The 14,072-nt window shown below is 39.1% G+C and overlaps 1 long non-coding RNA gene across 1 annotated transcript in view; it reads left to right on the top strand.

Moving 5' to 3' along the window:
• Positions 1-11,575, top strand: part of LOC119154832 — a 41,550-nt gene extending 29,975 nt beyond the window's left edge. Inside the window, exon 3 of the long non-coding RNA XR_005106547.1 lies at positions 11,037-11,575. This is a non-coding gene — a long non-coding RNA (uncharacterized LOC119154832). The remainder of the gene's footprint in view (positions 1-11,036) is intronic.
• The last annotated feature ends 2,497 nt before the right edge of the window (positions 11,576-14,072 follow it).

Raw genomic sequence — 14,072 nt, 5'->3', positions numbered from 1 at the left:
TGCTGTTACATATGTAAGTTTGTAGGTCAAATTCTGTCCTAGATGTTCCCATTGACTATAAATACAAACATCTATGGAAAGAATGTACCTCTAATGATTACCAGATTTGAAATATAACCTACAAAACTATTTCTAACTAGCAAAGCAAGTTAAGACAATTATGAGGAAAAGTCAATTGCCAGTTCCACCTACATCTCAAAATGTGAGTCAATGTCATTTACATTAAGGATGGCCTGATTAAATCATTCCAGGTGTCAGCCAGTCTCATGAATCATTATTATTTCTTTAACCTTGTAAACGGGAGCTGTTAGAAATTGTACCATTGTACAGCCAGTGCTTGTGATGTTGGAGTTTGCAGGTCCTAATGTTGTTTAGTCCTTCATTTTGGATGGTACTAACTCTGTATTTAGGCATTCAAGATTTCTGGGATGTAGGAAATTGGCAGCATGGTATAACTTCAGGGGACAGGTGTGATGGCTGTAGTGAAACTCTACAAGGGGGATCCTTGCAGAGCTTATTTCCTGAAAGATTTACTCAGAAAATTTGGTGAGATCAGAATCACAGAGAAACATTCTGACACCTATGTATATCGCTTTCTGGACTGTTCTCCCATCTGTCTCTACTTCCTCACCCCTCCTTTGCCATGCTTTCTCTCCCCCAGCCTCCTTGTTCCCTGCAACTTGTCTCGCCGTTAGCTCCCCCAGCTTTCTACAGGCTCTTTCAAACCTCTGTCACTGCCACTTATCCCCCTGTGAATGCGCAGCTCTTCTTCCTTCTGTGGTAACAAATGACAGATGATTCACCTCCAGGTGGGTGACAAGAATGTGGGTTTGTTTCATCCTTCCTTTAAATTTTAACTGAGGTTAGGCTGTGTGCCTGGAAGGAAGAGAGGTCAAATTTGAGCCTTTCAAATACATTTTGTGAAAATGGGCCCAGTGAAGGGATGGCTTGACCTCTGTTGTTGTCTTCAGTGGTAATAGTTTGATTAAGGGAGTAGGCATCTGGTAGTCATTAGCTTTCAGGATTTAGCAGTAGTAAGAATTCCCCTTCATACTAGTACACTGATCAGCAGGCTGGGACACACCCTGAATTTTAATCACTATCGGATTCCTCCACCCACTCAAGGAGTACATCTGAGTACGTAGGTGAAATGCTTAAATATAGCAATACATATTAAGCCCAGTATTGTTGATGTTAAATCAGTCAAAAAAGCTCCCCCTTAGCTTCAGTGGCAGTTGGAGCAAATTCATTGGTTTATAAACTTTAAAATAAGTTTTCACATGGAGCAAAAGAAAACTACACCAGTTACTGTGCCTATACTGGTGCAGGGTGAGCTAGCAATCCTAACAAAAAGTGAGCCTTAACTATTGGTCAGAAAAAGAGGGCTCACACTAACAATTCAGGTGAACAGTAAGGGTGAAAATGCAATGAAGACAAATACAATGAACTTTGCTTGGGCAGGAACAATCAGCTTCCAGCACATGTCACAGGATACCACTGGCTAAATTGCAGTCCTGTTGGAAAGGATCTAAGGGTTACAGGCAGAGCAAAGGTAAGGGAGCAATGCTGCGCTGCTCTTGCAAGAGAGAAATGCTGTATAGGACAGCATAAGCAGGATAGCCTGTGTGAAGTCACTCAGCTGTTCATCAGAACTGCTTTAACTGCAATATTCTGTTTGGGTGCCAGGTTTCAAGGGAATTACAGACCAGCTGGAGAAGGTTTGAGGCAGGCGCAACAACAGGAACAGAGACCTTGCACTGAGAGAAGGAAAGCTTGAGCAAGTTAGAATTGTGTAACCAAAAGAGGGAAGAGTGCAGGAAGGGGAAAGGAGAATGTAATAGCCTACCAGGGCAATGGTGGTGATGGTAGGAAAGATGCGTTCTTGATATTTGTGGCCAAGATGGCAAGTAACAGGCTCAAATGAAGAATGGTAACAAGGCTGCTCAGGGATACATTAGTAACCCCGCTCATGAGAAATACTTCCTTGGAAAGAAAGAAACCCTTATACCACTGGTTAGGGAGCAAGGAAAGTACCCAGGTTGCAGTCCTTGATTTTGATGAGGTCTGTATATTTTGATCCAAAGAACATTACCTTAATCTGCGTGTTATCACAACCCTAAGAACTGGATATGTGTCTGCAGCTCTCGTCCTCAAGATACACATTGGCTGATGTAACTTTGTTAATGGAAATGTTCCTACTGACTTTAGTGCAAGTGCTCACTCAAGGAAAATTGCATCAGTGAGTTTGCTGGGCCAGTGCCAGCAACAGTGTAATGGAATTACTTGCTTCCAATAGTAGCTACGTTTTCATTCCTGTTTTTATTATCTTGAATTACAACATGATAAATATAAAGAACAAAGCAGATACAGGGGGATCAGAAGAAAGAAAATTAGGGAAATGGAGGGCAGAGTAAAGACTGCAAAATTCATATTAATTTTTACCATGTGTGCCAAAGAATTGGATGGGCTCTAACTGGTGTGTATGTTTAAGTGTGAAGCAACAAACCCTGTATTCTAATCAAGTGTAAATGCAGTGGAGAAGGGGAGGTATGAGAAGGCATTAACTAGAATCCAGGAAGGTAAAAAACATCTAAACCTGCTGTTGGAATATAATTATATGATGTGAGACAAAAGAAGAGGTATTTGTTAGGGAAAATAAATATTTGTGTGAGAGACTGATGTATATACCTCCATGTGCAATTGTACATGTTATCTTGCTTATATTTATGTTGCAGCTTTGCAAAGTTTGTCAGGGATTAGCACATTCAGATTCTGGTAACAATGCATGAAATGTTTCTGCATCATAGCCTAATGACAAAGCAGAATAGTCTGCCATGATTGTCAAGGAATTGCTAAATAAAGCATGAAGACCTAGGGATGGTGAAATACACCAGCAGAGATCCTGGTTAGCTGTCCTTTGTCATGTCTGTAGCAAATAGATCTTTGAGAATTGCACAAATAAAGAAAACAAAAGAAATGTGACTGTCACAACAAGTGCAGCTCAAGCTGTAGTACACAACGCTTCTCTCATGTTCAGACAGGAGGGCTCAGAGAAGTCAATAACTGCCAGAGATGAGAGCTGGAGGGACGCAACAAGTACACAGCAAATAACCTCTGGGAAAGTTTCTCCATACTTTGACGAGGACAGAGAGAGGCAGGCTGACAGCTACCTTGGGAATGTGCTCACTAACTGGAGACTTTATGAGTTTGCACACATAGGGCCAGACAGGGGCAAACATTAACAGAAACAAGGAACTGGAAGCAAAATCATGTCAAGTGAAGCGTAGAAGTGGCCTAGCAAAACAGAAATTTAGGTAAAGTGTCCAGGTATATTTATGTGAATTGGCCCCCCTAGAAGCTTTCAAAAACCCCAGTGTCGTCTCTTTCCTTTCTAGAACAGCAGTTGATGAATGTTATTTCAAGTAATTCTTTACTGTATCTGTGCACAGTCCATAATCAGGAAAAAGTCAGAGGAGGAAAAAAACAATTAACACCCACCCCCCACCCCCCCCATCAACAACAGCATGCTATAAAAAGATGTGTGGGAAGAAAGCCTTGTTACTGAACTAGTGTAGGCTTTGTTTTAGCATTTGTAAGGTGTGCCTCTGGAGCTGATCCTTCCTGTAATTGCCAGGACATAAGGATGAAGGGCAAATCAAGTATCCTCAGGAGTCTTCCCATTAGTTTTTAGGAGTGGATTGTGCTTTGGTTTGCATAGGGTTAGCACCAAACCTTTCACAAATGAATGTGCAAAATGCTAATGCAAATATAGGTACTTTGTCTTTTTTGTTTCTGTCTTCATCTGCTTAACACAGTAAAGAGCACCAGAGGCTATTTGAATAATGTGCTTCTAGTGAGCTTGCAGAAATTTGCATACGGATGTCAGCCAGTAAATTTAATAAAGTGTATTTATTCTGGGGAGAAAACCTGAGAGGGTGGAGAGGTGATAAAAGGGAAATGTAGACATCAGGGAAGTAAACAATGGAAGAAGCAGATGGAACAGATGAGAGAAAACACACAGCAACACTGCTCAATTAAAATAAAGGAATTGGCTGTGCTTACGTAGTACATTATATATGGGGTGTGGGGGGAGGCTGACACTAGCTTCAAATACTCCTGGACCTTCGCTGCTCTGTTCCCACAGCGTGGCATGCCGCTTTGAAGCTGTGCCAACACAACTCTTTGTGTGGCCTCACAGTGAATCAGATTCAGTTCACTTGAAAAGAACTCATTTTTGCCAAGTCATTTTTCAGCAAAATCAGTTCACTAATGTAATATACAGTATGATATGCAAACTCTTGAAAATAATGTATTGCAAAACCACAGCCATAGTTTATGCTGAAAGAAAATACAAGAATGTGGGAATAGTTTCAATTCTAAACAAGTACTTTGGGAAGGGTAATCTTCAGAAAAGGCAGAAAAAACCATACCTGAAAATTTCATTTGAAGCTGCATTGTACATGGATGCTGGCAAATGAGTGCTATTGAAAGAAAAGGACACAATAAATACTACTGAAAGCAGAAGTATTAGAAAATAAAAAGGACCACCACTTGGGCATTGAAAAGGTTTGAAATAATCTAGTGAGGTTTTGCTCAGATCAGCTGGTATCTTTCATTCGTTGAGACCCTAATATATCATACTTGCAGAATCTATAAATGACTGTTCCTCTTGATGCCAACAGCTGACTTCACAAAGTTAGCCCCTAGCATTAAGCTAAGTACCAATCTTTACAAATTCCACTTTATAAACTATGCTAAAATAATCTTTACCTCTTTTCAAATTTGTCAAGTGTACACTTTTTTAAAAATTTTTCAACTTCATGCCTGTAGCTATGCATTCTTTTACAGAAAAAAAGGCAATTTTTATGGGGGGGGAGCCCTTCACTGTATTTCCTTGTGGGACTGCTTTAATAATCTCCTATTTGTAAGAGCTTGTTCAGTGCTTTAGGCAAATTTTGTAATCTTGAAGGGGAAGTATATTCAAAATGAAAAATCTCTTTTGCATAAACCATATACAAGTGTACTTTGAGAATTTCAGACCTTAGGAAAATAAGTTAGTCTGGTTTGTTTCATAAATATAAGCAAAACATAACTGAAACAATTTTTAACTTAGTGCATTGTGCAAATAAGGTAGTGGCAAAATTGTTCAACTGTTCTGATTTTTTTCTTGATAAGACATGAATCTCTCTCTCTTTTCCATTAGTCTCAAAACAGAAGTTGCATTTTGGATGTTGTAAAATTCAGGAAGCCTTGGGTTTAAGCACCTGACTTCACTGGGCCATCTTGCACGTTTAGAAATCAAACCCGCTGAATGTACTATGAATCGTTTTTTTAAATCTTTTTTTCAGAAATTTGGATCCCTTGCATATAGTAAGCCCTGCCAGCCCTAAATTTTAAATATATGCCTATTGTCCACTACAAGAAAGCCTACCCTTTTTTTTTTTCTCCTTTTTTTTTTTTTTTTTTTCCCCCTCTGGATAGGATTGACTGTTTTTTTTAACTTGCAGTTGCAGCAAATCATAGCCAATTTGCTCTTTGGCACTCTTCCTGAGGTTACTTGTCAGATAGGTTCACATCAGATCCAAATGAACAAGGAGATTATAGAATTGCAAAGCATAGTGTCTGAACTTAGCATGTTGATGAAAATGGTTGACTTGAGGTTGTTAAGGACTACTTCAGTGTACAGGAGGAAGAGGGACCTCACTTATGTCTGGTATACTCAAGAACATTTCTGCCTGCAGACGGACAAGAGGCATGTGCTGGCACAGGCATTTCAAGTCTCTTAAATTCACTGTGTACTAAAAGCCTCTGTTGCTTCCCCATATGCACATGCTTTCCCTATGTCTGTAGCAGGTCTGCTGGCAGGTGTACTCACAGCAATAAACAGTTATAAACAGGAGGCAAATCTTCAAATGTGGTGAATTCTGTGCTTGGCAGAGGTTAACATGCTGTAGGAGAGAAATAGAATAACAGATGCTTCCTCTCACTTGGTGTTTATGCACATTCAAACTGTTGCCCTGATCAGGTTTTTTTTCCTGCTTGCAACCGCTGCTTTTTATTGACATGAAACTCGGAGGTGAAGGAATGAACATTTATAAAAATTCCCTGTAATCTCTAAAGGTTTGCTGCATAACTAACCAAACTGACTTGTAAATCAGATGAATTTTACTCTTCTTAGATGGCTGTAAGGAAGCTATATGCAATACAAGTGTTCTTCTCATAGGTATTAGACAGTGATTTTTGTTTTGTTTGTATTTCATCAAGGCCTGTTTAATTTATAGTCAAAGCAGCCAACAAACCATTAAGGCTTTTAAGCCTCCTGACTACTCCTACAAATAAATCTTCCTCTTCAACACCCAAACTTTCTGAGCTGTGCTAAACTGGCCTCTGCATCATCCAGCATAATTTGGTCCTGGAAAGAGCAATCACAGAGTAAACTTGCTATGACAAAAGATGCTTCCCACTGCTCCCCCCCTTTTCTACAGTGTATAATACTGGTGGGTTTGGGCTTTTGACAGGGGGAGGGTCCAATACCTGTAGATCCAAGGTGCTATGATGAGAGAAAATCCAGAAAACTACTGTGTCATTCTAGTTTCTATAGGAGGAACTCTACAGAGAGGTGGACAGATGCATAGTTTCAGTAAAGAGATGCTACTGCTTCTGGAAGTGCAAGTTTGTTTTATCATATCAGCAATGTAGCTTCGGATCTCCAAGACATGATGCTACTATGCAGGGACATGTTTTGTAGTGCTCTAATGTACCACAATTTCAATGGGATGCCTTCCTGTTACACTTGCCATACAGGCAAATCTCTCATCTAGAAAATGGAATGCTTAAAGTCACCTATTTTATCTTTAAAATATTTCTGACACAAAAAAAGATTTTAAGAAGTCCCAATTATCCCAAGTAACCTATATGCGCAAGTATAGTAAAATGCCCTCAGTAGTTAATAAATTTAGAAATATGCTTATGTAGTGTACTTCATGATGCTGTCACAGGTTTCCTTGGGCAAGCAAACAGAAGCTTAAATTGGCCACCCTGACAAGTAAGCTTTTTATTACAGAAGTTAAAAGGTTTCACAGTTTATGCCAGATCCATGAGCCACCTCCTCGTAGGTTATGTCACAGTGTGGGGCTATGTAGGAGCAAGATCTGCAAATAGCACTTCAGTAATTACTACATTGTCAGAGGTGCTCATGTTTGAAATTTAACAGGATTCCTATTAATATTTCTGCTATAAAGTTGAATCATAACATAGCTGGGATAAAGCTTTTACAATTACAAGTGTGGAGTTATATGTTGAGGATGTAACAGTGGTGTTTAATTTTCTTTATGTAAAAAAAAAAAAAAAGAAAACCCATGTAGATTAACATGCAGCTTCTAGTTAATTACAGAATGAAAGTCTGGAAAAGATTAAAAAGCCACTTTCTCACTTGCCACAAGTCTCGTGAAAACAACCACAAATTAGAGCTCTATGGAATTATTATTAGCTACTAAACTGCAAAGTTAAAATGTAGCTGTACTAATGTATAAATTCTACTGTTGCTATCAACATGTTGTGTCTTATTCCACATTGGCTATGAATATAATATTGATGAAAAGAAACCATATGTAAAGTAAAATGCTGTGTAATATTAAATATAAAACCAAAGTAGGCGACATACTTGTCCTGGGGTGATAATAATTAGCAGGCATTCAGTTTACTTCTATGAAGGTCTTAAAAAGCCTATTTGGAAGATAATAGACATAGTGCTTTGAGAATGTCACAAATTCCATTTACACAATTCCATTTCCATGAGTTCCCTTGAGCTATCCATCACTGAAGGCAGGGATGTCTTTCACCTTTATTATTTATTGATTGTATTTTTTTAACTCACTAGGAGAAGGTGCTTTCTCAGATGAAGAGTTATTGAAGAATAGAATTAGTCAGACTGTCTTATCAGTATTTATTTCCGTGTTCCCTGTAATCCTGTCTGAATGTAGAGTCTTTATGGGCAGTTGACTGCCTTTTATCAGAAACCTTTCAATAAAGAGGGCTTTATCTACCTTAGCTTTGTCACCTACATTCAGATAATCTGCTGTACTGAATGCAATTTTTATAAAATAAAAAGTACATGAAAAGTTTAGAAAAGCAAATATTAAAATAAACACAGGGCTGAGGACATCATCTGTCCCCCAAGATAATGTTTGGAATAGTCTTCAGGGGCTGAGGATGGGGACAGAACAGTAAACACGTGAAAGAGGAAAACAGAGTAGCACAGTGTGCAGTTATGTCAGCACATGCTCATGTCCTAAACTCATGGGGCTGGTGAAAGAATCCCACAGAGCAGAAACCTAGAGTGCAGGAGAGTATAAGTCATGGGTCCACCTCTGTACTTTGCTGTCTCAGAAACAGCTGTATAATAGAAACTGCCTGACTGTAACAGTTCTGCAGTCTGCTAACATCAGGCCAAAACAGTAGCATGGATCAGCTTGATGTAAGAGTGTACGTATATTCAAAGGGTTACTCCTAGTGCAAGCTGAACTGTTGTCTAAACAGTGGAGAGCACAACAGTAGAACATTGCTGACATCTAATTGCAGAACAGGACAAATACAGTAAGTTAGCTACTACGTAAGAGAACCAAAGTACTGAACAGAAAAAACACTACAGAAAGTTACCTAGAGCATAGACAAAGGACAGCAACAAATAGCTTGTGAAATTCCCGATACAGAAAATCTGAAAGTTTTACATATACCCTATTATTCAAAAGGAAGAAAGAATAGCAATGACTGTTTTATATCACTGTTGATTACTTACAGATGATGAAGGGGAAAGAAAATGTGGAGTAATGATCTCGTCTTTGTTGACTGATATCTATTGAGATACATAGTATAGTTAGTGATCCTACCTGCTGACTGTCCTTTGCAACAGGCACAACCATCCATCTGCAGGGCTGAAGTTGCACTGAGGTGGTGGTTGTTACCGATGCTGTTTGCTGCTGCTCCCTTTTCCTATTTGGGAAGGGGAAGATGTTACCAGATTGCTTGGCACACCAGTCCCTGTGACAATAAAAGTAAACATTGCTAGTGTATAATGATATGACAGCTCTTCTCTGGCATGAAAATAAGCCCTGTGAAACAGATGGAGATGCAAATAATAATAAGCATTTCTCTGCAGCAGTAGTGAAGCATAGTTATCAGAAACAGACAACCAGCAGAAATGGACTTGAGCTGTGAATGTACTTTCTAAATTACTTTTCAAATTATTGCAATAACTTGCATATTGAGTAACTGCATCAGTAGCTAATCCTTCATTGCCTTTGAGAAGTCATGTGCCTTGCCCAGCTACAGAATTCTTTTTAGCAAATTTCTCAGAGCACATGCCTGCAGTCTAAGTGCTCTGTTAATAATTTATATTTCCATACACTGTCCACTTATCTTCAGATTCTGGTGCGCAGCATGTCAGCCTTAAAAGTGAATTTGTTTAGGGGATTTATACTGTATTTAGAGTAAAATTGTTGCATCACTATGCTTCCTTAGGTAGCTTGCCTGTGGGGCTTTCTTGATCTTGATTTAAAGAACAAAGTCAAAATTTCTTAGTGACTAAGTATCCTTTATTGGCAGCGCTGGATGCACGGGGGATCCTTCCACCTAACGTGCATGTCTGAAGGAACTATCTTATATTTATACCATAAAACAGTGACTATTCAATTAACATCTATACATAGTCATTACCTAACCCCACCTACTCTAGCTTTGTATGTTAATTAGCTTATCAGTCCTTTGCCTGCGCAAATTCTTCCAAGAATTGTGGGCAGGGGTCCTTGGGACATGGGCGGTGGTCTTTGGGAGGAAGGCTGTAGGTCTTCCTCACGGTGTACTTTTCACCTTTTGCCAGAAAATGCTGAGTTGGCTGTTTTCAGTCAGCTCTTGCTATCTGTCTTTCCTCCTTGGGTGTTAAGATGCCTCCAGATAACAGGTTGTCCACAGCCTCACAAGATGTTGGCAGACACACAATACGCAGGGGATGGATGCCAACAGATAACAGGATGTCAACAGCCTCACAAGGTGTCATAGGATAACAGGATAGCATTACAAGATGTTGACAACACAATACACATTGAGGATGTCATTATTCTATCCTACAGTGAATTCATTCAGTATCATTCACCCCTTTTCTAGGTACATGCAAATTCCTTTGCATCATATATATCTACTTGCATTCAAACACCAAAGCATGCATCTAAATAATATACAAATATTCCAAATATTATAGAAATGATTAATACAACAAAAATCTGTTTTAACCATTGAAAGTTAGGTAACCAAGAAGTCAACTTGTTCCATATTTCTTCAAATCCCCAAGAAAGATCATTTTTTCTAATCTCCTGTAGTACTCTGATTTGTTTCCAAATTTCTTCCAAGTCTAAAGTTATTCTCTGGTCATTGTCTATATATGTGCAACAACTTGCATTTATTATTGCGCACACTCCTCCTTCTTTGCTAAACAACATATCAAGTGCCAGCCTATTTTGTAGAGTTATTTTTGAAATGCTTTTGATTTCCTCTTGTTGTACCCATATGGCATCAATAGTAAATTTCATGGCAATTTCCATGGTAGCAGAGAGGTTCACTAATGCTTTTTCTAATTCATTTACTCCTAACCATGGTAAAAACCAATGGGCAAAGCTATGAAACCCCGTGGGTTTTCCACAATAGGGTTGGTCCGTCGTTTGAATCTTTTTATATATGATCTAATGAGTCCTTGTGTCAAATTGTAAGTTATAGAGATGTGTGGAAAAACAGGTCCCATGGCACACTCACCTTGCCAACCTAGTGGTAGAACTTCTCGAGCCTTTTCTTCACATAACCGGTACCATCCCGTTCCCATGGGAACGGGCCACCCTTTAGGGGGGTGGCTTTATTTGTTCTCCTGGTTTGATTTATATTCCAAAGATTTACACCTCCATACTTCCAGTAGGAAGTACAATTAGGGTACCTTCCTATGAAAATCGTTTTCCCACACCTTTTATCAGTCGCATTCCCTCCTGTTTCAGGTTCGGTGCTATTCAGGGAGCATCTCTGGACACAAGGAACACCTGTACTAGAGTTTAAAGGACTTTCAATATCTAATGACCAAAACAAATCCTTAATTTTCAGTTGAGTATATTCTGAAATATACCTGTATATTTCTGAAAGCTGTATGTATTTCGGATTCGTCAGCCTTTGCCTGCTGGTATAGAAGAGTGCGATCTCCTCCTCGCAATTCATCCCGAATAGTGGAACTCATGGGATATCAAAGGAGAGTGCAAGAGACTGTTCTACAAACAAAAGGAAAATGTTGATCTCCAGCAAAGTTACCATGTGACTTGTTATTCATTTCTGTTCATCTTCCTCACCTTGTGAAGAGAAATACCCAGGACCAGGCACGGACTATCATGGAGGGAACAGATGGAGTTACCACCCCAACATTATTCAGGACTGTGCTGGATTCACGAGTGAAGAAGTCTGTTTTCACATTACATGAGACTTTGCTTGACTGTTATTCTGTTATTCAATTTCTAGTTCATGTTAATAAATTGTTATTTGTTGTTTACTGATTGTCAAATGGTTCATTGAAGTTACTTTGCATCAAACACATGGTTTCCAAAATAAACCCAAAGGGTTGGGTAATACATATAATAATAACCTACAAAAACAAAACCTAAACCCAACACTTACAACTATGCATCCCACTTAGGTAATAAATGAACTATAAATACTATAGTTTCTTTAAACATTCTTTTTTTTTTTTTTTTTTTAATATATGCGTCACTATCATGGCTAGACTATAGGGATTTCACTTGCGTGGTCTTTCCAGATTTTTCCAATACATTCTGTGGGGTTTAAAATTGCGCATGCACATGTTCAAAGGCATACACGATAAAAGATGGCTGCTGAGTGTCCAGATGAAGTCCTGGACCCATTTCCCGAGCTTACCACTCCGGTAAGTTTGTTAATGGTAACATTTATGGCACTATGGCCAAATGACAGGTCCTTGCTTTCAATGCAGTGTTTTCTCACCATCAGACCGCCACGTCACCTGCCAGGGAGGAAGGCTCTGGAGTGCGCATTTCCCCCTCTGAACATCCTGTAAGGTGAGTGTTTTTTAAATGTCTAACCTGTATGGTTCATTATAAAGGGGAATCAAAACCTTTTTTTTTTTTTTTTTCATTGTTTAGGCAGAGGGTGCGTTTTTCTACTGTCACATGTCAAGAACTTATGGTAGAGGTGGAAAAGTATAAAAGACGTTACCACATCCTTGTCTGTGTGTTCCTGACGGTTGTTTTCTTTGCTATTCTATTTGTATTCTTAATCAGCCTACATTGTTATATGAATTGTTAATAGTTAATTATTCCCAGATTCTTGTTTGCTATTAAATTGTTATAGTATTAACTATATAATCTGTATTGTCGACTGTACATTTTGGCGTACTACTCGAATTTGTTTAACACCATTGGGTGAAATCATAGTAGCAAATTGCATGTTAGTTATAACGTGTTGAATTAATCTTATAAAACATGGAACAGCACATGGCAAAAACAATAAGGTGGCTAATCCACATAACAAATAAAATAGGATTCGTTTTACCCAGGGGCTCCCGAGAAGCCAGGAAAACAAGTCCAAGTCAGTATTCGTCTTTCCAAGTTCGGACGGGAACATGGGCTAACTTCCCTATCTCTGATGTGATTTGTTTAACTGCCTCACCATTGTCATCAATTTTCAAACAACAATTGGAAAGATTTAATTTACCACAAACACCTTCTTCGGCTAGCAGGTAATCAAGAACCATCCTGTGTTGATAAATTGCATTTCGTATTTGAGTTGCTTGGTCTGTTAGTAGTAATTTCCAAGACAGCCTGTAGACGAATGATACGATTCAGATTGTAGATAGGTTCTCGAGCACCGCTAATGAGTTCATTAGGATTCCAAGTTGCAGGTCCATAATACTGTATGATACGTTGGGGTGTCCATTCATTTAATAAATATCAGTACCCCCCAATTCTTGGGAGTCTGGAAAAATCAACTTGCCACTGTTGCCCTGGCTAATTTTCAAACACATTTCACATTGCTGAGTCACCTGTTTTATTACAGTATACAAGTTCTGCCCTATCAATTTCTGATTTAGACTTTTATATAAATTATCAGCTCCCCAGTGCATCTCATTATGTTCTGTTACGGCTGTGGTCCATATTAAATTGGATGGTACCACTATACGACCATCCCTCAAATAAGTCCACTTATTTATTTTTTATCATTCATGTCCTGAATTACCTTTAAGTTTTCTTTAGAGTAGTTTGGCTCCTGATCTGTACTTACAGTTTGGATTTTACTGTCTGGTATTAAGGATAATTCCTCCTTTCCTACCTCCTCTGCTACTTGTATGGCTTCATGGTCGGCCAGGCAGTTTCCAATTTCCAAATCAGTGCCTCAATGGGCCATCTTATGTTCTTCCTTCCTGGATGACCCTCTTATAACAGAGGGGGCCATTCCTCACATCAAGGTCTGGCATGGCACATGTTCCCACCGCTCAACACCTGCTGGGTTGCAGCCAGCAGCAGAGCTCAAGATCCTTCTTGGTGGCAAACACAGAGGCCAGCCCAGTCTTGCCCTTGATTGTGGTAGGAGGCACTTGACCAACCTTATTCCTTATACTTCGTTGTCAATGCAGAGTTTCATCTGCACATCCCATAACAAGTCACTGTCATGGTAAAACACACAGATTTACATTAGTAGAACTACTACAGAGTGTATTTTATTTCAGTTTTTCTGCCAATATTCCCCACAGCCTTGCTGAGCAAGGGATATTGTTTTACCTGAACTAGGCAGGCCTTCCCCTTATCATTTTTACCGTAACAGGTAAAGCATTTTTTCCTTACCTGGAATTTATTTCCAGATATACCTGGTTAAAGATTTCTTTTACTTCAGGGAGGTCCTCTTTTCAACTTAAAGATTTTGGTGAATTTGGCATTCTTATTTGCTTTCTTAGTTTGTACTTTAAAGGTTTCAGGATGTTTTCCTGGTGGTCAGCAGTCCCCACAACTGTAACAAAT

The sequence above is a fragment of the Falco rusticolus genome, chromosome 10, assembly GCF_015220075.1.
Source record: "Falco rusticolus isolate bFalRus1 chromosome 10, bFalRus1.pri, whole genome shotgun sequence".
Classification (NCBI taxonomy): domain Eukaryota; kingdom Metazoa; phylum Chordata; class Aves; order Falconiformes; family Falconidae; genus Falco; species Falco rusticolus.
The sequence above is the reverse complement of the archived record's forward strand: the minus strand, read 5'-3'. Positions and strand labels throughout refer to the sequence as shown.